Raw genomic sequence first — 22,735 nt, 5'->3', positions numbered from 1 at the left:
CAGCCTGGCTCCAGGAATTCCAGTCACTGGGATTCAGGCTGTGCTGGTGGTGTTAACCCTACATCTGGCTTCTCCTTGGTTCTCATGTGTTCCTTCATCCATCCATAACCAGGACACCCTTTATCCCAGCTGTGCCCATCCTGTGCAGCCTCAGGCTGGGGGAACATTGCTGCTGATTTTTAGGGGTAGAAGCAAGTCCATGTGCATTGATCCCACAGTGGCAACATGTGGGCAATCCCTCCTCCTCAGCTGTCGGTGTTAGGGAGTGATCTGGGTCTGAGCAATCCTGTGTGCCAAATCCCCCTGCTCCTGCCCACCCTGTACCATATAAAGGCTAAAAAAGGGTGCAGGAATTTTCCTTTTTCTTTCAGGTGCCTTATTTGACCTGGAGTTTGTCCATGTTTGTGTCTTCTAGCCCTGCTTCTTCCTGCACAGTGGAGCAAGAGGCAAGCTCTGGTGTAAGAGGTCAGATTTTAATTTGGTTCAGAAGTGCTGTGGTTGAAGTTCTTTGTGATCCATGTGGCTTTCAGAGGTGAGCAGTCAAGAACCCTTGGGCAGTGGCTTCCTAGGAGAAGCAGCTTTGTGGGGCCTTGAGAATACAAGCTGGAGATGTGAAACTTCAGGCAAACAGCTTTGCATATGTCTGGGAACAGGGATATGTTCAGAATAATTCTATTCTTTTATCACTACTTTGGAGGAACTCGTATTAGTAGGTTAAATTGTTATGAAGACTTTCTGAAGGAGCATCATTTCCATCTTGTCAAGTGTTTTGTGAACAAAATCTTCATTGGTTGTTTTGAAATTAACACTAAGCTTAAAAGAATTAATTCTAGGCAGTGCCTTTGTGTGTGTGTGTGTAAAACCACAGAGAAGGGATAAAAAAAAAAAAACGCATTTTCTTTAATGGTTTGTGTTGCAGTGGGTAATTGGCCTTTTCCACGTTTTATGTCTAAGATGGGGTTTGTGTAAATCTGACAGAAAAGCAAGAAAAGGAAAAAAGAAAAGAGAAATTTGAGATCCCTTAGTGCAGAAAGAATTGCTTGGTTACTTGCAAAACACATTGTTAATATTTACAAAATGTACAAAATGTTTGTGTGTCTATCTGCAGGGACTTTGTGCTGTGCTCTGTAACAGGACTTCAGAGTAAGCAAGGCTTGTCAGCCCCTGTAAGAACGACTTGTCTTTGGGAATCCTGGTAAAGAAAGGGGGTTTGTGTCTGAGTTTCTGCCTCCTGTATCCAACTTCTGACTGCTTGGGGCAGGTTAAGTGGAGCAGGGCAGCAAAATAAGATTGTCCAGGCCTAGGTGAGTTGTTTCAAAGGATGTTGCTACAGCTCAGCAATTTTAAGATTCCAGTTTGAGAAACAAAGGTTTTGGAAAACAGGATTCACTTCTTATGCTGTACATTTGTTGCACTGGATTTGTGCCTTCTCTTTTATCCTCAGGGAGATGCAGTAGTTAAATGATGAGGACTGCACTTAAAAACTGGCATTACTTATGAAAATTATAGCTTATTCCCTGCCTGTGTGCACATTTAACAGACTTGGTTTTGTCTTTAGTGTTTGTATAGTCATAAAAAGTATTTTCCCTTCTAGACAAACTTTCTTGAAGTCAAGATTTTTTTGTGGGTTCTGCACCCTCAAGTATCATGGGGACTGCTGCATTTCTGGTGTAATTAGCCTTTGTTATTGCAGTTTTGACTGAAGGGCATAAAGAAATTGTCTAAATGTTTATAATTGAGTGTGCTGAGTGGCTGAGGATATGCATTCTTACACTGGCTTAACTGCACATCCAGCCTTTACGGAAACGTGACTTAAAATGAAACTTCAACAGCTTGGAAAAAAGTGAATGACATGGAGAGAATTCAGGTTATGAGACTCAAGATGCACACCTTTCCTCTGCATTTCTAAAGTAAATCTGAGCTGGTCCGGCTGGCCAAGCAAGGGTTTAATTGCCAACAATTGCCAACATGTCCTTAAGAGAAGAGTGAGCTTTATTGAGTGTGAATGTTTTTTAGAACAGTCAGAAGAACAAAGGAGCTCAGTTTGACCCTGTGAGATCCCCCTTTAATCAGAGCTTTGATCATCCTTTTCCCCACAGAGCTGGAAAACATCCTCCCTGGCACGCAAGCAGGCTCTTTTGGACTGGAGCACAGCACAGACACCCAGGGAGCAGCTGCTCTGGGGGGCTCTCACTGCACCAGCGCTGCCCTTTGCTCACCCTCATTGCCATTTCTGAGCATTCACAGAGCAGGGATTACAGCTGTGAAATCTGTGTGAACCAAACCATTTGGATAATGAGCCTGCGAGGAGAATCCAGAGGACTTTTTGAAGTGGATTTGAAAAGTCTGATTTTCTCAACAGTAGTTGTAGTGAAAATACAAATAAGAACTTTGAAAAGCAATTACTGCAATTATTGAAGAGTGGCAGTAAGTTGGCAAGCCTTGACTTTTTTGAGAGGAATCTGCTACCCCTATTGTTAAAAAGTCTGTTTACTTATAGAAGGGGGCGATAAAGAAATGGCAGTGTTTGTCATTGTGAGTGTGACTTGGCCCTGATGTCCCACCCTGACTCCCCCACTGCTCACAGTTGTTCTGCTTTGACATTTTGCCTTGGATGCTGTTCACATCTGCTTAGCACTGGACACTTACTCAAAGGTTAAAGTCATTTCTCCAGCTGCCCTTTGACCAAATTCTCTTTGGAGGCTCCATGGGCCAGACTGTGGCCAGAGCCCCGGTGGGAAGTTGGCACCCAGGTGGGACCCTCAGCAACCGATGGCTTTGCTGAGGCCAGTTTGACCTTTGAGCTGAATACATCCTGTCCGTTCTTATTTCATCCTGCTCGTGCTCCCAGAGCTAGTTAAGTCATTATGACAAACATTAGAAAGCCAACCTACAGCTAAATCATCACAGCAAATAAAGGGAAATTGTAATTACCTAATGAAATGAAGTCCCAGTCCCCAGTTACCTGGCTAATCCCACGGAACAGCGTGGGGCTGTTCTTCCCATCTCCCTTGGACGTTACTGGGAGCAAGACTTTTGGGGTTTTTTCCTTCAGATAAAATTCTAATTTAAAACCAGCTGTTCTAGGTTTATATTGTAAGAAAAAAAAAATGTATCCATAAGACTGAAAAATTATTCTTAGTTGTCACAAAAGGGTTTATGTACGGTTTTAAGTATGTAAAACTTAAAAATCTCAGTAAAACCATTCCAAAGTATCTTTTAAAACCAACTCACTGTATAGCATTAAATCTCGGAAAAGACAGTCTTCTACAGAATTAGGCTGGATTTAATTAAGCTTACCTTAATTCACTTTGGAAACAAAAATCAAATTATTGCTCTTTTAGTCATGAATAATGATCCCTACAAAAAAGTAAATCTGATTCAACAAATTTATTTTACGCTGGTGTCTACTTTTAATGTGGATACATTTCCCCTGTTTTGCTATGTAGACAAGCTTTACATCAAGGTAAATTTGGAAAAAATCAGAAGTTATTTCATGATTTCAAGACAAGGAAGACAAACACAGCTGACCTGAGCTGTGCATGTTGGCTCTGGCAGGAAACAGGAATTTTCTCCAAATGACCTTAAAAAAATCAGACCCTCTCTAAAACACTGATGTGCACTGGTGTAACTGAGCACGTTGTGCTGTTTCTTCTCACTGTTATCCTATTTTTAGAGCAGAATTTTTATAATGGGGCCCTTCATATTTAAATACAAGTACACATACTTGTATTTTTGAGTTTCCAGAACTATTTTTTAAAAGAGATAGAAACCATATATTTATGGAGCTAAACTGGCATCCTATCATATGATGATATCTCATCTAGGTTTTTAAAGTCCTAAACTTTGTTTTAAATTTAAGCAAACTTAATCTGTCAGAATAAATCTGCTTCATTAAGCATAATGTAAAAGCCTTGGCTTTATTTGGCATGTACAAATAAAAACTGGAAAAAATTGATAAGACCTTTAAGGTGCTCTGGGGATAACATAGTCCATTTAAATCAATAGGAAAAGAGTCAGAAAATCTGGTTTTTAGAGGTTTTGGATTTACAAGAACCCTTAGGGAAGAATTTTTGGTAGCATTTTGTTGCTGAATTACAGAAGTGCTTTATAAATCTCAGCTGTTATCTCCAGTAAAATCTCATAAATGCAGGCTCCTGGGTTTGGTTTACCCAGACTGGCTGGATTTTGCATGGATTTTTCTCAGACATTTCCTAGGAAAGGTCTGAGCCCTGCCCTGTTTCACAGGGTCTCCTGGAAGTTGATGATTTTTAGTTGCTGCCTCTCAGCAACTTTTAGTTGCTGCCTCTGGGTTGCTTTCATATCCTCTTCTAAACCTTTAAACCTCCTCAGAGTTACACCTGCTTACCCTTATCAGACACTGAAAAAATGGATTATTTTTGAGGTAAAAACCTGGTTCCCATTCACCCCAACACAGAGATGTCCTTGGGTGTCAGCCCAGGCCACCTTTCCCCTGGACAAGCCCCTACAGTGCCTCCAAACTCCCCAGTGCCACAGGACCTGCCAGTTAAATGTGAAAGTTGAACAAAATCATTAGCATTTCACTGAAACACTTCATATGCTCTAAAGAAAAATAATTAGGTTGGCTTTCAGGTCTTTTCTTGCTGTCTGCAAAATGCCTTGAGTTCAAATGTCAGCTATTGGTTGCAAACTAAAAGAATAACAAAAATTAGCCAGTTTGGGACCATGTGAGTTCTCCCAGGGAGTGCACAGTGCTTGAAGGAGCCCGAGCAACATTTCTGTTGAAACCTGTGGTCCAATCCTTTAACCAGGACCATTCCGATTTTGTGACCATTGGGAAAGGAGCCCTCTTAAACAACACATGGAGCAACCAAGAAACCAAAGAGGACATCATTTCCTTTACTCTGTTGAAAATTACCCTTCTGTGCATCCTAGAGGATCTGGCTTGTAGGGAACCAGTCTTTTCCAATCTCCTCTTAGAAAAATCATTAAATGGTGGCTGACCTGAATGAAATAGAACACTTGATTTTTACCAGCTGAGAATTCTTTAGATGAAGGAGAAATCTATACTTACAATAGTCTTCCCACCAGACCTCATTTATTCCTCTCAGGGCACACCACACCCATTTTTAGATGCATTGAGCTGATTGTCTATTTTTTAATTGCATCAGTAATATTTTATATGTGCTGAAGCAGTATTAAAATTTAAATTATTTCAACAAGCTAGTAATTTATTTTCCACCTGGCAGACAGACAGTCTCTCATGCATAAGAGTGGACAAGAAGAGTGAGAGATGCTGCATTGGATGTACTTTAAGTCTAAAGCACCTTCTGCAGTCCTGGAGGGTGAAGAACAGACACTTTGATGTAGTCATTGTGGTTTATTGATCCTATTAACATTATCTTGTGGTAAAATCAATGCTGGAGTTTGTCTTGCAGGAGACATGTAAATGAGAAGATGAAAAAGGATGCCAAGGCAAATGGCTTCCTGATGGAAAAAGAGATATGAAAAGAAATAATGGGAGGAAAGGGTGTGCTAAGCAAAGATAGAATTTGGGGACAGGGGACTGAACACAGGACCTTGCCAGGAGTTGTCCTTGCATTTGAAATGTGCTGTGCCTTCCTGTCCTGTGTCAGTCTCACAGAGCATTGAGAAAACCCACACATCTTGGATGGGAGAGACAAAAACATGAAAGGAAAATCTTGGGAATACCTTGCACTCCTTTTGGAGGGTTTTAAAGGATTTTTCGAATCAGATTTTCAAGTAGCTGAAATCACAGCACCAACTTGGAATAAAATAGTAGTTTTTCCCTATTGCAATAATTGAATATTTTCTTTCTTAATATGACCAACTCTTTGCAGTCACCATGAATTCATGCAGTCCTTTGGCTGAAGGATGCTGCATTTTTAAAGGGAGCTTTAAGAACTTTAAAGGAGCACAGGATGTACCCAGGAAATGAGATCTGGAGGTGGCTCTAACAGCATCTTTACCTTTGTGTGTGGCTGCAGTATCGCTCACAGACAGCAGTGAAGGCTCAGGGATGCACCCAAGCTGACAGGGCCAAAATAAATCTGAGCTCTGTGATAGCTGAGACTGAACACAATGACACATCAATGTCCTCTACATTCATTTGGAGAGAATGGTGGTTTCTTTCTTTCAGAAGTTTGGGAGTTTTGTTCTTCACACACCAAGAAGTCCACCTCTCTAACAATGTGTTCTTAATGGCCAATTAGTGAGTTTCCAAGCCACAATCCATAGTACAGAATGACAAATTAGAAGTTTGGTGTGGGATCATTTTCCTTCTGCAGTACATTTAAATTAGTGTGGCTTCATTTGCTGGGCAGCTTGGTCAGATGAGCTGTCTTTGCATGAGTGAGTGTATAACTGTTAGTTTTTGTAGAGTTCATTTGATCTGTAAAATATGAACTTATCCAATTCTCTGCTCTACCAGTTCAGCTAGGTTATTAATGAAAGGTAAAATAATATTTCTGGTAGAAATTTCAGTGATGCCACACAAGCTGTACATTATATCCTCACCCCCCACCCCCAAGCCTCTCTCATCAATATTTACCAAACCATCACCTAAAAAAGAGCCAAGGAAGAAGAGAACAGCTGTACTGTGTGAAAAGTGTCCTGTCCCTGACAGCAACCAGGTGCAAATGGTTAAGAACACAAGGATGGGCAGGTCTAGGTGTTCTCTGGTGTCTTTGGGCCATCCCTGTGTTAGGGCTTCACCAAACTGGCATCTGGACCTTAAGGAGAAAGCCTGCCTATCAGTGAGTTCCCTCTTCCCCTTTTGAATCTGTTTGTGTTCTTGATCTTTAAAATATATTTTTGTCAGAAAATTTTGTGGGGGTGTTTCTTGGGGTTGTATTTCTTTTGGTTGCTTTCATACCTCCTCCCTGGTACATTCATCAGGCTATCTAGAGCTCCTGCTTGTATGAGAAATAGGGAATAATCTTTCCTGCCTAGCTTTCATTCACCATCCACTGTAGATTTGCATTGTCTCCTCGCTCAGTTCTTTTATTTTTCATTTTAGTACATAAGCAAGGGAGCCCTTGTGCAGGCCTTCTGCCTGTGGCTCCTGGAGATGCTGATGGTCTCCAAGGTGTGTATTTAGGATCTGGAGCTGTTGCCTGTTGATTCTGGAGCAAACCTTGCTCACCCTATCCTCTGAACCTGAACCCAGGCAGGGTGAGGCCATAAGCTTCATATCTGTATTGAAGCATTTTTCCAATAAAAGACCCACAAAACCCCAGAGTTCAAAACCCCCAAAATGGATGAACAGATAGATGGACTCATTAGTAAGCACGGACTCCATTGCCAGTTTAACATGAGGAGCAATTTAATTGAGACCTAGACTGCTTTGTGTAGCTTCGTTAATGTAATTGAGTAATGCATATTGATTTTTCATGGGGCCCAAATCTTCTTTTCTTCATCTTGTCTAAGAAAGCCTGTTAAGGAATTATTAATCACATTATAATTGCTTTAAGATCTATGCTCTAATTAAAACCATAAATTCTTTATTACGTCTTTATTTTAATTAGACATCCAGAAAGACAATAATTTTTACAAGAAAACTCATGCAATCAAATTACCCCACTTAGCAATGCTTCAAAGGGCCTGTGCTTAGGACACACAGACTCCAACAGGACTTGGTAAATGAAGACATGCAGGATTCTAGTCATAATCAGAGTTAGATGTCCCCTGAATATAATTAAGTAACTTTACAAAAAGATCTCTATGCAACAAAACTGGGTTCATCCACAGGAGTCAGACATTACTTTTTCCTTCTGTATTTCTTTTGTCTTTCAAAAATGCAGGCACTGAGAAGCATGTTCTGAAATCTTAAGAGCCTAATGAAAGGTTTAAAATATAATCCTACTGTAATGAAAATAAGCTTATTATCATAACTTCCTTCTGGTATTTTCTTTGGGTGTCTTTGTTCCAGCTGTGATAGGTATGCTTTAGTTGCCAGAAGGAATTAAAAATAAGCATTTTTCCTCATCTTTGTGGACGAACCTGGTAATTCTCTCATTTATGTTGGGAAACTAAATTCTGGAGATCAAAGTCTAGCCTAGAATTGCTGTGGTTGGTTGTTTTTAGTTTTTGAACTGTGGATCCTATGTGGCTTTTTTATTAGAATTTGAAGATGCTTTAAAAGCACTTTTTTTTTTAAGATTAAAGTTATGTTTGTAATGTGAAATAGCATTGTGGTTTTAAATACTTGCTAGCCCACAATTTACTTGGTTTGGAGTCCAAAATTCTATCAGAAAGGTTAAAGACTCAGACTGAAATATTTCTTGCTATCCAAGCATGATTGAGAGTTCACCTTATCCCAGCTAGGGAAAAAAATTCCTCAGAGTATTCAAAATGTTCAGAGAGAAAACCTTTTGGATTCCCCACCTGAAGGTGGGGTTTGTGCCAGAAATCTTTATCACAATTTTGGAATCTCTACCTGCCATGGGTGATTTAGTCATGGCCAAAGTCTCATTGCAGCCCGGAGAAGAACCTGTGCCAAACAAAACATGTTTTTATCCGTATTTATGGGGAAATGTGCAGGCTCATTCCTTATTGCAAGGCAGATTTTAAATCCTGGCTGTGAGCAGAGCACCAGGTGTAAACCACAGTGATGTCTGTAACAGCAATGAATGGCCATAACCCATTTTCCTTGAAGGATCTGGAGTGTCTCCTCTCAAATCCCAGAGGGTGTGCTGCTATTTAGGCTGACAAGATCTGACTGAAAAGGCAGCTCACAGCCTAGCAGTTGGTAAATGGTAAAAAGATGGGTTTATTTGCCACTAACTCCCCCACTCATCACTGGGGAAAGTCCGAGTACACAGGCAGTGCAGTGCCAGACACATCACTTGTCAGGTAATGTCCTCATGGTCACCTGATGCTCGTTCAGAATAGCTGCAATAAGGTGTTGCTGGAGGTTTTGTGACAGTGGCAATTGGATGTGCAGCTCTGGCTGCACATAAATTGAATTAATTGAATAAAAAGTCCATTGGAGGCCATTTAATACAGTCTAGCTTTTAGATTTCCAGGAACTGAGAGCATTGGATAAATCAAGACCATGCAATTGTTGTAAGAAATAGGGCATCAGTTATTGGACACTTTGAGAGATTATATTAGGCTAGAAATTCCTGTAAATGAACAGCAAAGCAAGGAATGTCCAGAGCAATAACTTACTTAAGCATGGCCAGCAGACCTGGGAACACTGAACCTGGCCAAGTGTCTGTGTCCTGTTCAATTTGGAGAAGAGCATGGTCATTTTCTCCTTCCTCTCCTGACTCTACATGTGTGATGGAGTAGAGTTTTTAAAGACAATGGGTGATAGTAAGGGCATTTTGTAGTTCTATTCATTTAAAATTGTTCATTAAAATAACCCCAAATTCCTTGTTCTTAAACAGTTCCTCTGCTCTGCCTCCACGTGTTCCAAATCCACGCTGGTTGCCCCCGGACTTGTGGGACCTGCAGAAATAATCTTTGTGCAGCTGCATCCACCTGTCCTGTGATCCTTCAAAGTGGTGACTTCAGACACCCTCCCCCCAGCCATGAGTGTAGCTTTTAGGCTGATATAAGATGTACCTTTCCAGTCCCACAGGGTTACACTGGCTTCCAAACTCCTGACCTGGAGCAATAACCAGAACACCTCCTCTCCCCTCCAGTTTGCTCCAACAGGATCCATCTTCCTTTTCCATCAGAGCTGAGTAAGCCCGCAGGGACATGAGCCTGTTTCTGTATTTCTTGGGAACAGTGTGACAGGGCTGCAGAAGAAATGCACTGGAGACATTTTCCCTCCATTATTACAGTTCCTGTCTGCACTATGGATCGTTATTGCACCATCCCTGCTTGTTCTGCATTCAAAATGTCTCCACGGGTGTGGATGCAAATTCCACACATTAGAGCACTGACAGGTGTTTCATATGAACAGAGAAAGCCAGGAGAAGATTGAAATCTTCAACCCTTCAGGCTTCCATTCTGGCAGTGATTCTGCTAACTGTTACAAATGCCTGTTGACAGTGCAGCTGAATTCCAGGTTCATTCCAGTAAAGAGGCAGGAATTTTATTGCTTCTATGGTCTGAGAACACCCTGAAGACTGCTTGTGGTGGCGCAGCTTGATTAATATGGATTAGAAAAAACTGGGAAGCCCGTGCTGCACCCAGCTTGGCAGGTTTGGCCCAGGCATCGCTGCCCAGCCTGGGTGTGGGGGGCACACAGATCATGGTGCCAGCTGCTCACACAAGGGAACTCTACCTGCCCACTGATGTCCTCAGCACGGACTATGGCACACAGTCAGTGTGGCACTCAGGGAGTAATTTGTATGGAAAGCTGTTTTATGTCGTTGTGTGTTTCTCACCTCCATGCAAACAGGAGCCAGACTGATGCCAGGGAGCTTCACACATGCCCTCCTCACCACTGACATCTCTCCTCCCTTCCCAGCCTCTGCCTGGCTCTGTGCTTTTCTCCTGACCTGCCAGCTGATCAGAGGCAGAATCTGTCCCTTCCAGTCTGTGTTTGGCCCTGGTGAGACAGCAGAGGAGGTGGCCAATGCTGCTCTGGTGGTGATGCTCAGGGCACTCATGTACCTGCAGGGAAAGTGGTTTGCCAGTGGGACCAGTCTGTCCAGCCTGCTGCCTCCTGCACTGGAAGAGCTATTTTAGCTGTGAAACCCCAGAATTGAGCACTTGGTGAGTGAACAAGCCCTCAGCTGTCAGTTTTGGGGGGCTTGAGATCCGTAAGTACAGCTTTGCCACTGCTGAGGATGGGCTGCTCCGTGGAGGCTGTGCTGTAGCTGAGTGAATAACACCCAGTAAAGGCAACAAGAGGAAGAGGCAGCTAGTGTGCAGGAAGTGTTTTGCCCATCAATTACCCCCAATTCTTCATCCAGAAAGATTAAAGGCTGTTTGTTTGCCGTTATGTGTAATGTCATGCTCTGTTTGTCATCTTCTCAGCTCTCCTGGGATCACAAGACAGGCCCGAATGCTACAGTGCCACCTTTCAGAAAACAGCCTACTAAAACTAATTAATAGTGCACCCTAGTTAACACATGCAAACTTGGCATTATTAGTCTAATTAAAAGGATTTTAACAATCCGAGTTTCCTTCTCTCTCCCCCTCACAAATTCCAACATATGCAATCAAGTAAATTAAACCCATTAATCACCATTGGTGCAAATGATATAGGTGCTTATAATGCAGGCTTGTCTCTGAAGAGAGGCACTAACAGACCTCGTTATGTTTAATTTCACTCCTTAGCAAAGGATAATAAATACAAATTGTAACATCACAATAAAATATTTAATTATTCACGAGTTTGGTAAGAAACATAATTAGCTTACTGGTATGTGTCTTCATTTGGGTGATAATGGATCCAATTTAGGAGCTTAACCATTTCTTGGTAAAGGCTGAAAATGTGAGGTTTGCTGGGACGTTATTGCTTAAATATAGAGGGAATGAGCCCATTTCCACAATCTCCATTGCCTCCTGTGCAGAGAGCTGTGTGGACATCCCAGCTCAAAGGAAAACTGGAGCTCTCCTGCCTGTGAACAGGTTTGGGTTGATCTCTTCAGTCTTGTGCAGATAAGGAAAGCTGAGGGCTGATAGCGTTTCCACAGATGATACTGGAGTAATCCCAAAGAATAACATTTTAGGCTTAATAATGGTGTGTTTTTAATGTGCTGCAGAAAGACTCTGGGTTTTGCAGCTGGCTTGAAATTCGGGTGTTTTCATTAAGCTCCATGAGAGATGAGGCACAGCTGTCACAAGGGGTTTAGGTTTGCCCCATTTGCAAAGGAGCATGGGTTGGATGGAGAGCATGCTTGTCCTTCTCACCTCCATCCCTGGGCACAAGGCTGAAAATAATAAAAATATCCTGGGAGCTGCTGTGGATGGGCCTGTGGCTTGCAGAGGTGCTGCTGCTGCTGCAGTGGGGGTGCTGAAGTTAACCTGAGGTAGGAGGCACCCGAGCTGGCAATTCAGCTGCTGCTGTTTGCTTTTATGGGACCCTAATTTTATTTATGTTCTCCTTATTGCACGTATTTAGGTGACAGATGTGTGTGTTCCTTAATCTCTTTCTCATTACCCTATGAAATTGTAGCTGCGTTTTGACAGATTTCTGACAAAGATAAAAGAGGAGAGAGGAACTTCAAACATATGGAAATTTGCAGATACCCTGGACTGACTCCTGGTGAGGAGATCACCGAGCACAGCTAGAGGAATTAGTTAAGACTGGTGGCCTTTGAGTTCCTGGTGTCTGCCTGCAGATGTGAGGGGAAGCACTGCCCCAGCAGCCATGATCCCAGCTTTTGATTATAAATCCTACAGGAGCGAAGGGGGCTTAGGAGGGGATTAATGCTCTGAACAGATTAGTTCAAATTGGGATTTCAATGCATTTGCCACGCACCCCCACACTGTAACCTTTGCTTAAGAAAAGCAAAAACCACCAGGAAACCCAGGATGTCTGAGCACCTGCGTGATGCTGCCAGTACAATTCAAATTTCCTGGGCAAGGTAATTAAGAGTGGATTGCTTGGTTTGGCAGAATATGCTGTCTTACCACAAAGGGCTCGGGAGCTTTATACCAAAATGAATAACAAGGCACTGTATTTTTGCTTCATCTGAATTAATTTGCTTTATTTGCCATACCCATTTTACCCTATCACATTTACCCTATCTTTTCCCCCTTCACCATTTCCAATGCAAACAGATTTTCAAAGAAACCCTTAAACCATAAATTGTATTATCTCTCTAAAGAAGACATTCAAATTAGTGCAAGAGAGTGTGAATATAATCCTGCAAGCAACGTAATAAATGTAGTGTGTTACTTCTTTCTCCACTAATACTTCTGAGCAAGATTTACTGCCTTGGTGAGGCTTTTTTAAATAAATTAAATATAACATGAACTAGATAGTTGTTCACATGGAGCTAGAGCTGGAGAGGCTCATTAATCACTAGTTTAAATCCCAGAGTATCCAGTCATCCTAATTAATGATTCAGTGCTGAACTTTACTCTGGCAGAGGCAGCAGCACCAGGCTGTTACCCAGCTCAGCTGATAGGGACTGGGTGAGCCAGAGGAAAGGGAGCAGCCCTTTGGACTGGAGAGGATGAGCTGCTGCCTGGGCAGCTCTGCACCCCCGTGCCAGGCAGTGCTGGCCACTGGTGGTGCCAAAATCAGCTGTCCCTGTCACCAAACAGCCACGCTGGCAGCAGTGGGCTGCTGCAGGTTTGGGGCTGCTCCTCTGGGGTGAGCTGCACCCACTGCTGCTCCCCAAACAGCAGCAGGCTCCCTGAGATGTGGTAGGGAGCATCCTACAGTCTAACCTGGGCATTTCTGTCTCCAGCAGGTGCTCCAGGCACTGTTGAAGTGGAAGGGGGCAGATTTATGGGGAGGGTGTCTGGATTCCTGGGAAGCTGCTGGCCAAGGGGCTCCCCTTGGCAGAGGTGCAGGACCTCAGGAGAGAAGCCATCCATGGTGCCTGAGCTCTCCCCCGGATCCTCTCTGGGGTCCTGGTGCTCTGTGCATGGGAGCAGAGCAGCTTTTGTGCAACCAGTGAATAATTAAAGGTTGTGGAATTGAAGCTCGCTCTTGCAATAGGAAAATCATAAATCATAATCCCATTATTCAAATTAATTTACCTGCTCTTTAGGATTCCATTTGTTCTGTATTTCATTTATCTGTGTTTCTAAGACAAATCATTCACTCTGTTCCAGTGCCTTTTATTTTTTTTTCACGTAGTGCTTTAGCATGTAAATTTTTTGCATTCCTCACAAATTCCAGGGAAAAGACATTGTCTTTTGGTTTTGTTGTAGGAGTTTATTATATATTGGCAAGAAACTCCACTAGGAAAGTGTTTCATCCTGCCTTGGAGAATGAGGGACCCACTCAGGCCCTAGATTAGCAAAGCAACAGATTACCAACGCCTTTGCTTTTCTGCAGCCCTGCTGCCTGAAGTTAATTAATTAGGTGGTCTTGAAGGGCTGAACTTTGCTGACTTTGGGGATAGAAGAGGTTTTGTTCCTCTTTTCTTTTGTTACGGGCAAATTCTTACAGGAAAACGTGAGCCTGAACTCAGTCTCAGCACATGGAAAATCTGCATAAAATGAGTTTTGCAGTTACGTCATTATTTTAGACTTGAAGTTTTTCTCAACTGTTCTTATAATTAATTTAACCACAAGAGCTCTTAGGACTCTACTTGCCTAATTCCTAACATAGAATCAGGGGTTTACAGCAGCAAATAATTTTTATTCTTGTTGATTTTTAGCCTGGCTAGTGGAAGCTGGGAAATTTTAGCATATGTAATTTGACTTATTTCATGAAACATTTAACAAGAGCCTATTTCATTCTTCACTAAGGCAAGTTGATATAAGAAGGATGATGTTATGGTTAATGTAAATCATAATTATTACCAGGTGCATCACTGAACTGGGAAATTGTGCTAAAAATGTAAGTTTTGCTCCATTTCATATTGAAAAATTACTTTGCAGCCTGACAGCCATTAATCTCTGTTACAGGAATGTTATTCTTTATTTTGGTGAATTACAGAGCTAAGGCATAACAAGGCATAAATTATCAGGCCACAGGAGTCCACTTTGCTGAGCTGGGATCAAGCAAACCCTGATGATGGTGATGAGAGCCAAACCACCCACACCCCATGTCCCCACCCCAGTGCTGCCCACCCAGGGGCACCTCAGCTCCACACAGAGCCAAGCCCTCAGCAGCTCTGCTCCCCAGAACTTTGCCTTTGGACACACCTCAAACGCTTTGCCACACCAGCATTCCATCTTTGTAGCTCCCACAAGGCTGTACCCTGGAGAGATTCGTGGGCTGGGTGCTCTTCTTCTGTTTGCTAAATCCTCTCTAAAAATAGGTTTTCTCATAAAAGAGGAAAAAATTTAATCCAACAGCTTCACTCTAAAGCAGGATGGGATATCTGTGTTTGGTACTCAGCTCTGAAGGGGGAATGCAAAACTCTGTTGCTTTATTTGTTCCCAGGGGATGAATTTGTTTATTCCATGGTAGAAGCTTGAAGTACATCCTATCTTGTAATAAAGATGCTTTTCCAGAAGTGATTATCTCTTTTGGGCTTGGTGGATGGGGAAGCAGGGCTGTGATAGTACTGTGTGTAGTAAAGTCTTTTCTACTAACAGGGGAATTTTTATCAGAAAATACCTAAACTTCCTCAGAGCAAAGTGCTGCTCACCTCAGTTTATGCCACAACATCAGAAATATAGAGTCCTAGTATTTTGTGCTTTATAAGCAGAAGAAACAACTAAACATGAGTTTTCAAGCACTGAATTATTCAGTAGGAGTGTGTAGGTTTTTGAGATGATTCTCCACAAGGTTTTTCATCTGCTTCCACTGAAGTAGTTTTGGTTGACCCTGCTCTATTTACTGTGAATCCAGCTTCCAGGCTACTGATTCCATGAAAGGTATGAAATTCAGAATGCACTTCAATTTTTCATAGTTATGTCTTTCTGCATACAAAAGATAACTCTTCCCTTCCTCTCACTTTTGGCAGCTGTTCCAAATCTGTGTAATCATTGTCACTCTTCACAGCAGTGTTTTAACAAACAGCACAGGGCTGTCCATCAGCACATCATCACCTGCCACACAACACTTAAACCTAAGGAGGTGAATCTCTGTGCCCCCTCTGAAATGCCTGTATCTCCCCTTTTGTTGAAGCTTCTTACACTCAAATCACTGCCCAAAAGCCCTGAGAGCCCCTCCAAAGCTTTTTATTGATTGTGCAAACAATATTTCTCAGAAGAATCTTTATTAAATCAACCCTCACATTTTTTTCTGCACACTTCATCCTTGACAACTTCCCAAGACAGGATGGGCAGTTTTGATAACATAACTGAGGGATAGAGCAGAGCAGTCAGCCTGCCTTTAGTGACCATTTGTAATTTTTGCTGTCACCCTCGGGCTGCCAGGGAAAGGAGCTGGGCTGGACACGTGGGTGTCTCTGGTCTCCTCACTTGCAAAATGCAATATTGGAAGTGTTAGAAGTGCACAGCAAAGCTGAAGTGCAGCCTGTGAAAATGATGATAACAGCAAATGGGAAACCATTTAATAAGAGATGTGTTGGTCAGGTTGACAGCACTGTGAGAGTCTTGCCAAGCCTGAAATGTGTGCCCTGGCAGTGCAGAGTCAGCAGGAAAGTCCTGAGGCAGCTGATGATGCTGTTCAAAGAAATGGCTCAACAGATGCAGCTCCTGTTGCATTCAGGGTTTGCTGTAAGCATGTGACAGCAATGTGGAGCTGCCCTTTACCTTAGCAAGGCAAGAAGTGAAATTAAATACGTTTCCCTTAAGTTGGTGCTCAGCCCAAATGGTGATCACGGGCTCATTAGGAACTAACCTGATTAAATTTGGTTTGCCTAGGAATGCAGTTCCAGGCAGCTAGCTACAAATGATTGCTGAAAAATTACTGGCATTTTCCATGCCTTAGCATCTGGCATATTGTTCTATAGAAAGCTTATTTCTCCTGGAAAATGTTGACGTGAATGTGGTTTTAGTAGGACCATTGCCTGCACCACAAACATTTCTCTATGTGCCATTTTCTGGGCTCTTAAAAGAAATGTAGTGTCTCAGCCAGAAAGAACAGATGTGAGGAAATTGCAAAATGGATGCCAAGCATCATGAATTAACTCTGCTGGTCAGATGTTCAACACCCCTGGATGATTGTGTGCTAATCTAAGAGTAGAGTAAATCATTCATTATCCAGGCTTGGTATATCTAGGTAGACCATAGGAAGCCTCTTGATTAATATGCACATCCTCACCTAGATGAGGGTTAGCTCTGCAATTCATGGCTAAACTGAAGGCAGAAAGAATTGCTTTTTAATAACCTGGATAATAACCCTTCTGATAGCTCCATTTAGGCATCATTATTGAGTAATAGCCTGTGCATGTCATCAAGTCACTCTGACATTAGAACAGAAAATACACAAATATCCTGGTCATGCCACTGATCAAAACAAGTGACATATCCTCTTCTGGGGCAAATTAGCACAGTTCCCCCGGTATTAACAGAATGGAGTCGAATTTCTAAACAGACACCAAGGCAAAATGATGCTTAAAATTTTGATGCAGTATGTAAAAGATTTTATAGATTCTTTTAAAAACCTTAATTGCTTCTCTGCTGTCATTCTGGCACTGCAGTATCACAACTTGTGCTCAGTAGGTTTGGGATGGACTCAAAGGTCCAGATGGATGAGCACCAGAGTTGGGGAAAGCTAAGCCACTGCAGGCCACCAAGCTGTGAGGTGATAATCAGGGGTATTACAGGGTGGTGAACCAAAGATTCATGTCCCCATGATTTACAGAGCCATCTATCACAGCTGCCTTGGTGGCAAAGGACAGCAAGTCTGGGGAGGTGTGGTACACACACACAGAGAACCAAAAGTTGGGATATTCCTGCACCACTTGGAGCACTTTACAGAGGCAGGGGATGTGCTCATTACTGGAATATGCTGCCATCAGCTCACAAGAGCCAGCATCAGTAACACCACAGTGAATTACATCAACTGTTCATTATCTGCTGCTGCATCTGAGCTTGCTCCCACCCTGGAATATCTCTGCTGGTTTCACTGGGAACAAAGCAGTGTCCAGCACAAAGCACTGATACTGTGCACAGTTAGCATAACTTCAGCCATGCATGCCATGTGAAATGCTCATTTCATTGAGGTTTTTGTTTTTCTTCCATTAAACCAATTACTAGCTAATCATTTTGTGTTAAATAACACAATATGACACTAAAAGATCTGATCCATGCAAGCCCTTCATGTATAACAGCTTTGGTTTAATTTCATTTGTAGGATTAACAAACAAACAAACCAACCTAACAGCAAAACTGGGATTCATGAAAACAAAAATGAAGGCAAATCATTCTCACCCATGTGCAAGCAGTTTTAAATTATGTAAGTTCTGTTTAAATTTTCAGCTTTGGTAGCATGAACCTAAGAGGAATCTTCATACCAGATAGACAGCAAAATGAGCTAAAACGACACAATCATATTATTGGCAGTTTGTGTCAATCTAACACTCCACGGTCCCTGCCAAACTCCTTTTCCTTTTCTTTTTGTGGTAATAATGCATTTGCTATGGTACCAGCCCTCTGTGCACCCATTCCCCTGAAATTCTCAAGCAAGAAGCATTTATTGGCTGGGCAGAGAGGTGAGACCTGGGTGAACAGTAAAAATCAGGGACAGGAGAACACAGAAGTGGATGTGACTGTAGGGGTACAGGGATGTGACAGCATTCCCATTGCCTTATTATTTGTGGACCCTAAAGATTGCTGCCAGGGAGCTTGTAAACCACATCTCACTGCTTTGAAATTAGAGTCAGCCACTCATAGCAGCTTTCCAAGGAGATCAGGATTGTCCTCCAGTTCCAAATGGGCAAGATGAGGGAGGAGGGGAAAGAGAAGAGTTAATGTGCTGAGGTTGCTCAGCACCTGCAGACCAAGCCCTTCTTTGGGATGCCTTGTGCACCAAAGGACTGCTCTGAACTGCTGCAGAGAGTGGGCAAGAGCTGGCAAACAAAGCCAATGAGGTGGTGATGGAAAGGAGCCAAGTTCAAATCACTTGACCTCTTCCAGATGTATTAATCAGGGCAAGAGAGATTTTTTTCCTGATTTAGGAAATGAAAGACATACTTGCTCGAAGTTCTGTCCTGAGTGGCTCCCTACAGCCTGTAAGATGGCAAAGAAATGCTGCAGAAGAACCAGATTTTTGAAGGGAAGTTTGAAAGAGCTTTTGCAGGGTAAACATTTCTTATTGCCCTTGTTCAGAGCACTCTGGCTCTGTAAGCATGTACAGCAACGATTTCTCCTGAGCTGCCAAGTCCTTCACGACTTGCTATGGTCTGGTGCTTTGCAAATGCCAGTGCAGAACTCCCTAAAGAAGCAAATCCCAGTCTAAGTAAATCAAAGATGTAAACTGAAAGGTGCCTATAAATCACAGCACACTTTCATAACTCCATTCATACGTGAACAATATCGGAGGGCCCCTATATTAACAAGCTGAGGTGAACAGCTCTGTGGACAAATCTGTATTAGCTGCCAAGAAAATATGATTTATCCAAAAACTCTGCAAGACAGAAAACTCATGCTCTCTCCCACGTGGCTTTTTTTTCCCCCCCATCCTTACTACTTATGGCAGAAAGGAGTATTTAGAACTGTCTGACCAGCCAATGAACTGTCAATTAGCTGGTTGATGTGCCCAGCACTGGTCACAGTGCAGCTGGACAGACTGTCACAGGCCTGGAAGCAGGAGCTCACTGTTAGCATGTTCCTTCCTGCCCTGCTTCCTTCCAGCTGGGCGTCAGGACTCACCCAGGAGTAAAAACAAATTTTAGTGAAGAAGGCCCCCCTGGGGTTTTGCACTTGCACTGCCCCCCCAGCCTTGTGTTTGGGTGGATTTAGAAGGATTTTTTCTTCTCTAAGTTTTACTTTGCCAAACTTCAGAACTCGTGGTAGCGAGAGTGAGGAGGATTTCAGCATGAACCCATCACTGCTTACTGGGCTGGGGGATTTTTTTCTATTACCTCCAGTAGTGCTCAGTTACAGTTACATTTATTCCCACCAACAGTGCTGAGGCAAAATAACACAGTTTGCTGTAAAAAAAAAAAAACAATAATTTGTTTGTTTTTTTTTTATTTTAAATAGAGTGCCTCGAGTTCTTTATTTATCTTCTCCTGTGAATGCACAGTCAGAGCTCTTTCTAATGCATTGGTTGTACATTACAGCTTCCCTATATCAGTGGCTGTTTAATCAGCTACCCTGTAGAAGGAAAAGGGATACAAACCTGCCAGTATTAGCATCACAGGAGCTAAATATACTCCCTTCTTGCTCCCTCTCTCTCAATGGAAGCTGACTTCTAATTTCTAAGTTTCATGCCTTCAAAGAGCCAGATGATGCCCATTTGTCTGCATGCTGGCATTGTTCAATAGCTAAAATATTTTTTCTTCTTCTCTAGGACTTTTTCCCCTTATATAATGGGCTTTACAATTTTCCAGTGGTTCAAACCAGTATTTGCTGCATTATTTTTTTTCTCCACATTTCCAAAAGCTTCTCTTTAAAGATGAAGATAAAAATGAATCCTTCTCAACAGTGAGTTGGTTTCTTCTCTCACTTATTAGTGTGATGGTTTTGAGGCACTGAGAGAGGGCAGTTAATCCTTATGGAAAAGGGAGAGGGAGATTCCCTCTGCAGGTCCCTGGGTCTGCCTCAGTTTTCCCTCCCTTCCTGCTTTGTCTGATGGGGCTGTTTTGCAAAGCAGTTGTGCAGTGCCCACAGCAACTGTAACATGCAGCTAAGACAACAACTTGAAGCTGTGTCTGTGCATTGTTTTCAAAGCAATATTGGATTTTAAACCCTTATCTCCAGATGTTAATCCGTAATGGGAGCAAAGATGGAGTTTGGCTTCCACAACTCAATTTGTAAAATAGTGGCCACATGTTCCCTTCATCCCCTCATTGCTTTTATTACATAAAATGAAAAATTTTATGCAATTCTTCTACTTCATGCAAAATTCCCCTACTTCTTTTTTTATCCTATACAGAGAAAAGACTTGACATCCAAAAACCCATTAAGTAGTGGGTTGGTCTCTTACATGAAGTCTTACTGCAAAGGGTTACAACTTTCAGAGGGTTGAGATGAGGTGCATGATGGGTTTAAACTTTTGGTCCATTTTGACTTCTAGAAGCCAGATTGTTACCTAGCAGGGACTAGGCCACCTTTCAGTACACCCTGAGGCTGTTGTGGTGTGTGCTGTCCATCCACACCTTCTGTCCTGCTGGTTTGAGCAGCAGAAGACAACTTGTAATCCTACTTGTAGTAATTACATTATGTGTGATTTTTCACATAGCTGCAGAAAAACTAAATCCCTTTTTATTTCCATGCTTTCGTTCTAGAGGATTTTCAAGTTTCAATTAATCTGTGCAATGAGAAAAGAGCACCAAAGAATATGCAGGTCTCTAGTTTAGCCCTACAAAGAGGAACACCTAAAGTTCACCTCATTTGTTTGTGTGTACCTGAGAAAAAAAAATTGCTTTTCTGCTACAGTGGCAGCTGTTGAATTGGAGGGAAAAAGGATTTATTAAAGGTGGTAAAGCAAGAAATTCAGAGAGGATGGAGAAAACTATGCAGCACTCAAGGGGAAACGATTCATCAATCCAGTCTGCGGTTTTTTGGGGCTACAGGGAGGAGCAGTTGGATGAAGCTGGTGGATATTTAATCCATTTTCCCCCCGTGAGGCTGGCAGTGCCAGTGGCAGGCTGACAGCAGTGACGGGAGCGCTGCCATCGCGAGCGCGGTGGCTCTCGGTGGCTCCTCGCCATGAGCCAGACAGGACATCTGCTCTGGCTGGAGGAGGCAGAAACCTCTCGCTGCCATTCCTCCTTCTTTGGTTTCCTTTAGGTAAAATCTGAATTTCTCCCAGTTTCTCCAGAGCCTGGGGAAACTACAGGGAAGGCAGAAGGAGGCACATCTGGAGTGGTGCAGCAGCTGGGAAATGCTCGATGCTGCAGGGGATGCGGGTGTCCTGTGAATGGCTGTGACCTTTTCAGTATTCCAGATTTTGATTGATTGGCCATTTCCCTTCTTTCTCATGCTGTAAACAGGGGAGCTGTGAAATAGGTGGCCAAAATAAACACAGACTTACGTAGGCTAAGACAAATTTATATTGAATTTATGAGAAAGAAAATTTTGCTAACTCATTCTACTCACAAAAATTATAAAGAGGAAAGAAAGTGACATAAAATCAATCCATTTCCATGACAAAGCTCATTATGAGAAGAGAAAATATAGTCTCATACTAACCTGTTCTCATTACTGTTCTAAGATTTATCATGTCAAGTGCAATGTGCAAGGGAGAAAAGAAAAACCTTCTTTGCCCTTAACTTAAAAAAAACCCAACAGACAAAATAAGCCAAACCATCCTCTTCATGTCCAGTGAGCATATATTTTGTCAAGCCTCACAAGGGGCATGTTCAACTCAAAGGTGTGACTTTGAGGAGCCTTTCCAGGCTGGATGCTCCAGGGCAGGGCAGGTCACCCTGTCCTGGCTGTCACTACCAAACCAGCTCTTCCCTTGGTGTCAGTGAAAACTGGCACTCTGGAAGGAAGATGATGCTTGGGGGCTTGACCAAGATGAAGGAAACCCCAGTCAACACCCCTTAGCTGGCGGGAACAGGATGTGGAGTGGGAAAGAGCTGGTGGAAAAATCAAGAGACCTGAGTTGCTCAGAGCTGGGAAAGGGAATTGCCATGTCCAGGCCAGCCCCAGGGTCAGTCTGCTGCATTTTACCTGCAGTTCTCATTCTCATCTCAGCTTAAACACAGCAACAAGTCTAGGATAGAAGCCCAAAGCTGTCTTTGCAGATGGACTGTGCTGTATTTGCCATGCAAGCCCACAGCCCTGGCTCTGAGGGGCCATTCCAGAGTCTGGTCTCATCCTCTCATGCATTGCTCCTTGTGTACTGCTGAACAGATGCAGTTCATTTTGGAGCTGACATCTGGTGCTGTCAGAGTACATAACTGGTGCTGATTTGCAATGCCAGCTGAATACTCTGACCTTTTTGGTGCATTTATAAGAGATGATAGTCTGTGTGTGCTCTGTGGATACAGCAGGCAGTGCATGTGTTTGTTTGCAGGGATGACAAGGAAGAAGTAAATATACAAAACAAAGCCTGCCAGATCTGGCCAGAGTAAAATCCCACTGGTCAGCTGAAGAAAGGAAGAGATGG

At 42.7% G+C, this 22,735-nt stretch overlaps 1 long non-coding RNA gene across 1 annotated transcript; it reads left to right on the top strand.

Annotated features, from left to right (window-relative positions):
- Window positions 1-373: 373 nt before the first annotated feature.
- Window positions 374-21,698, top strand: LOC137480395 (uncharacterized). Its single transcript, XR_011002876.1, has 2 exons — window positions 374-532; window positions 21,409-21,698. It is a non-coding gene; the product is annotated as an uncharacterized lncRNA (long non-coding RNA).
- Window positions 21,699-22,735: the final 1,037 nt, after the last annotated feature.

The sequence above is a fragment of the Anomalospiza imberbis genome, chromosome 11 (genome assembly GCF_031753505.1).
Source record: "Anomalospiza imberbis isolate Cuckoo-Finch-1a 21T00152 chromosome 11, ASM3175350v1, whole genome shotgun sequence".
NCBI classification, from domain to species: Eukaryota; Metazoa; Chordata; class Aves; order Passeriformes; family Viduidae; genus Anomalospiza; species Anomalospiza imberbis.
This window is presented reverse-complemented; position numbering and strand designations above follow the sequence as displayed.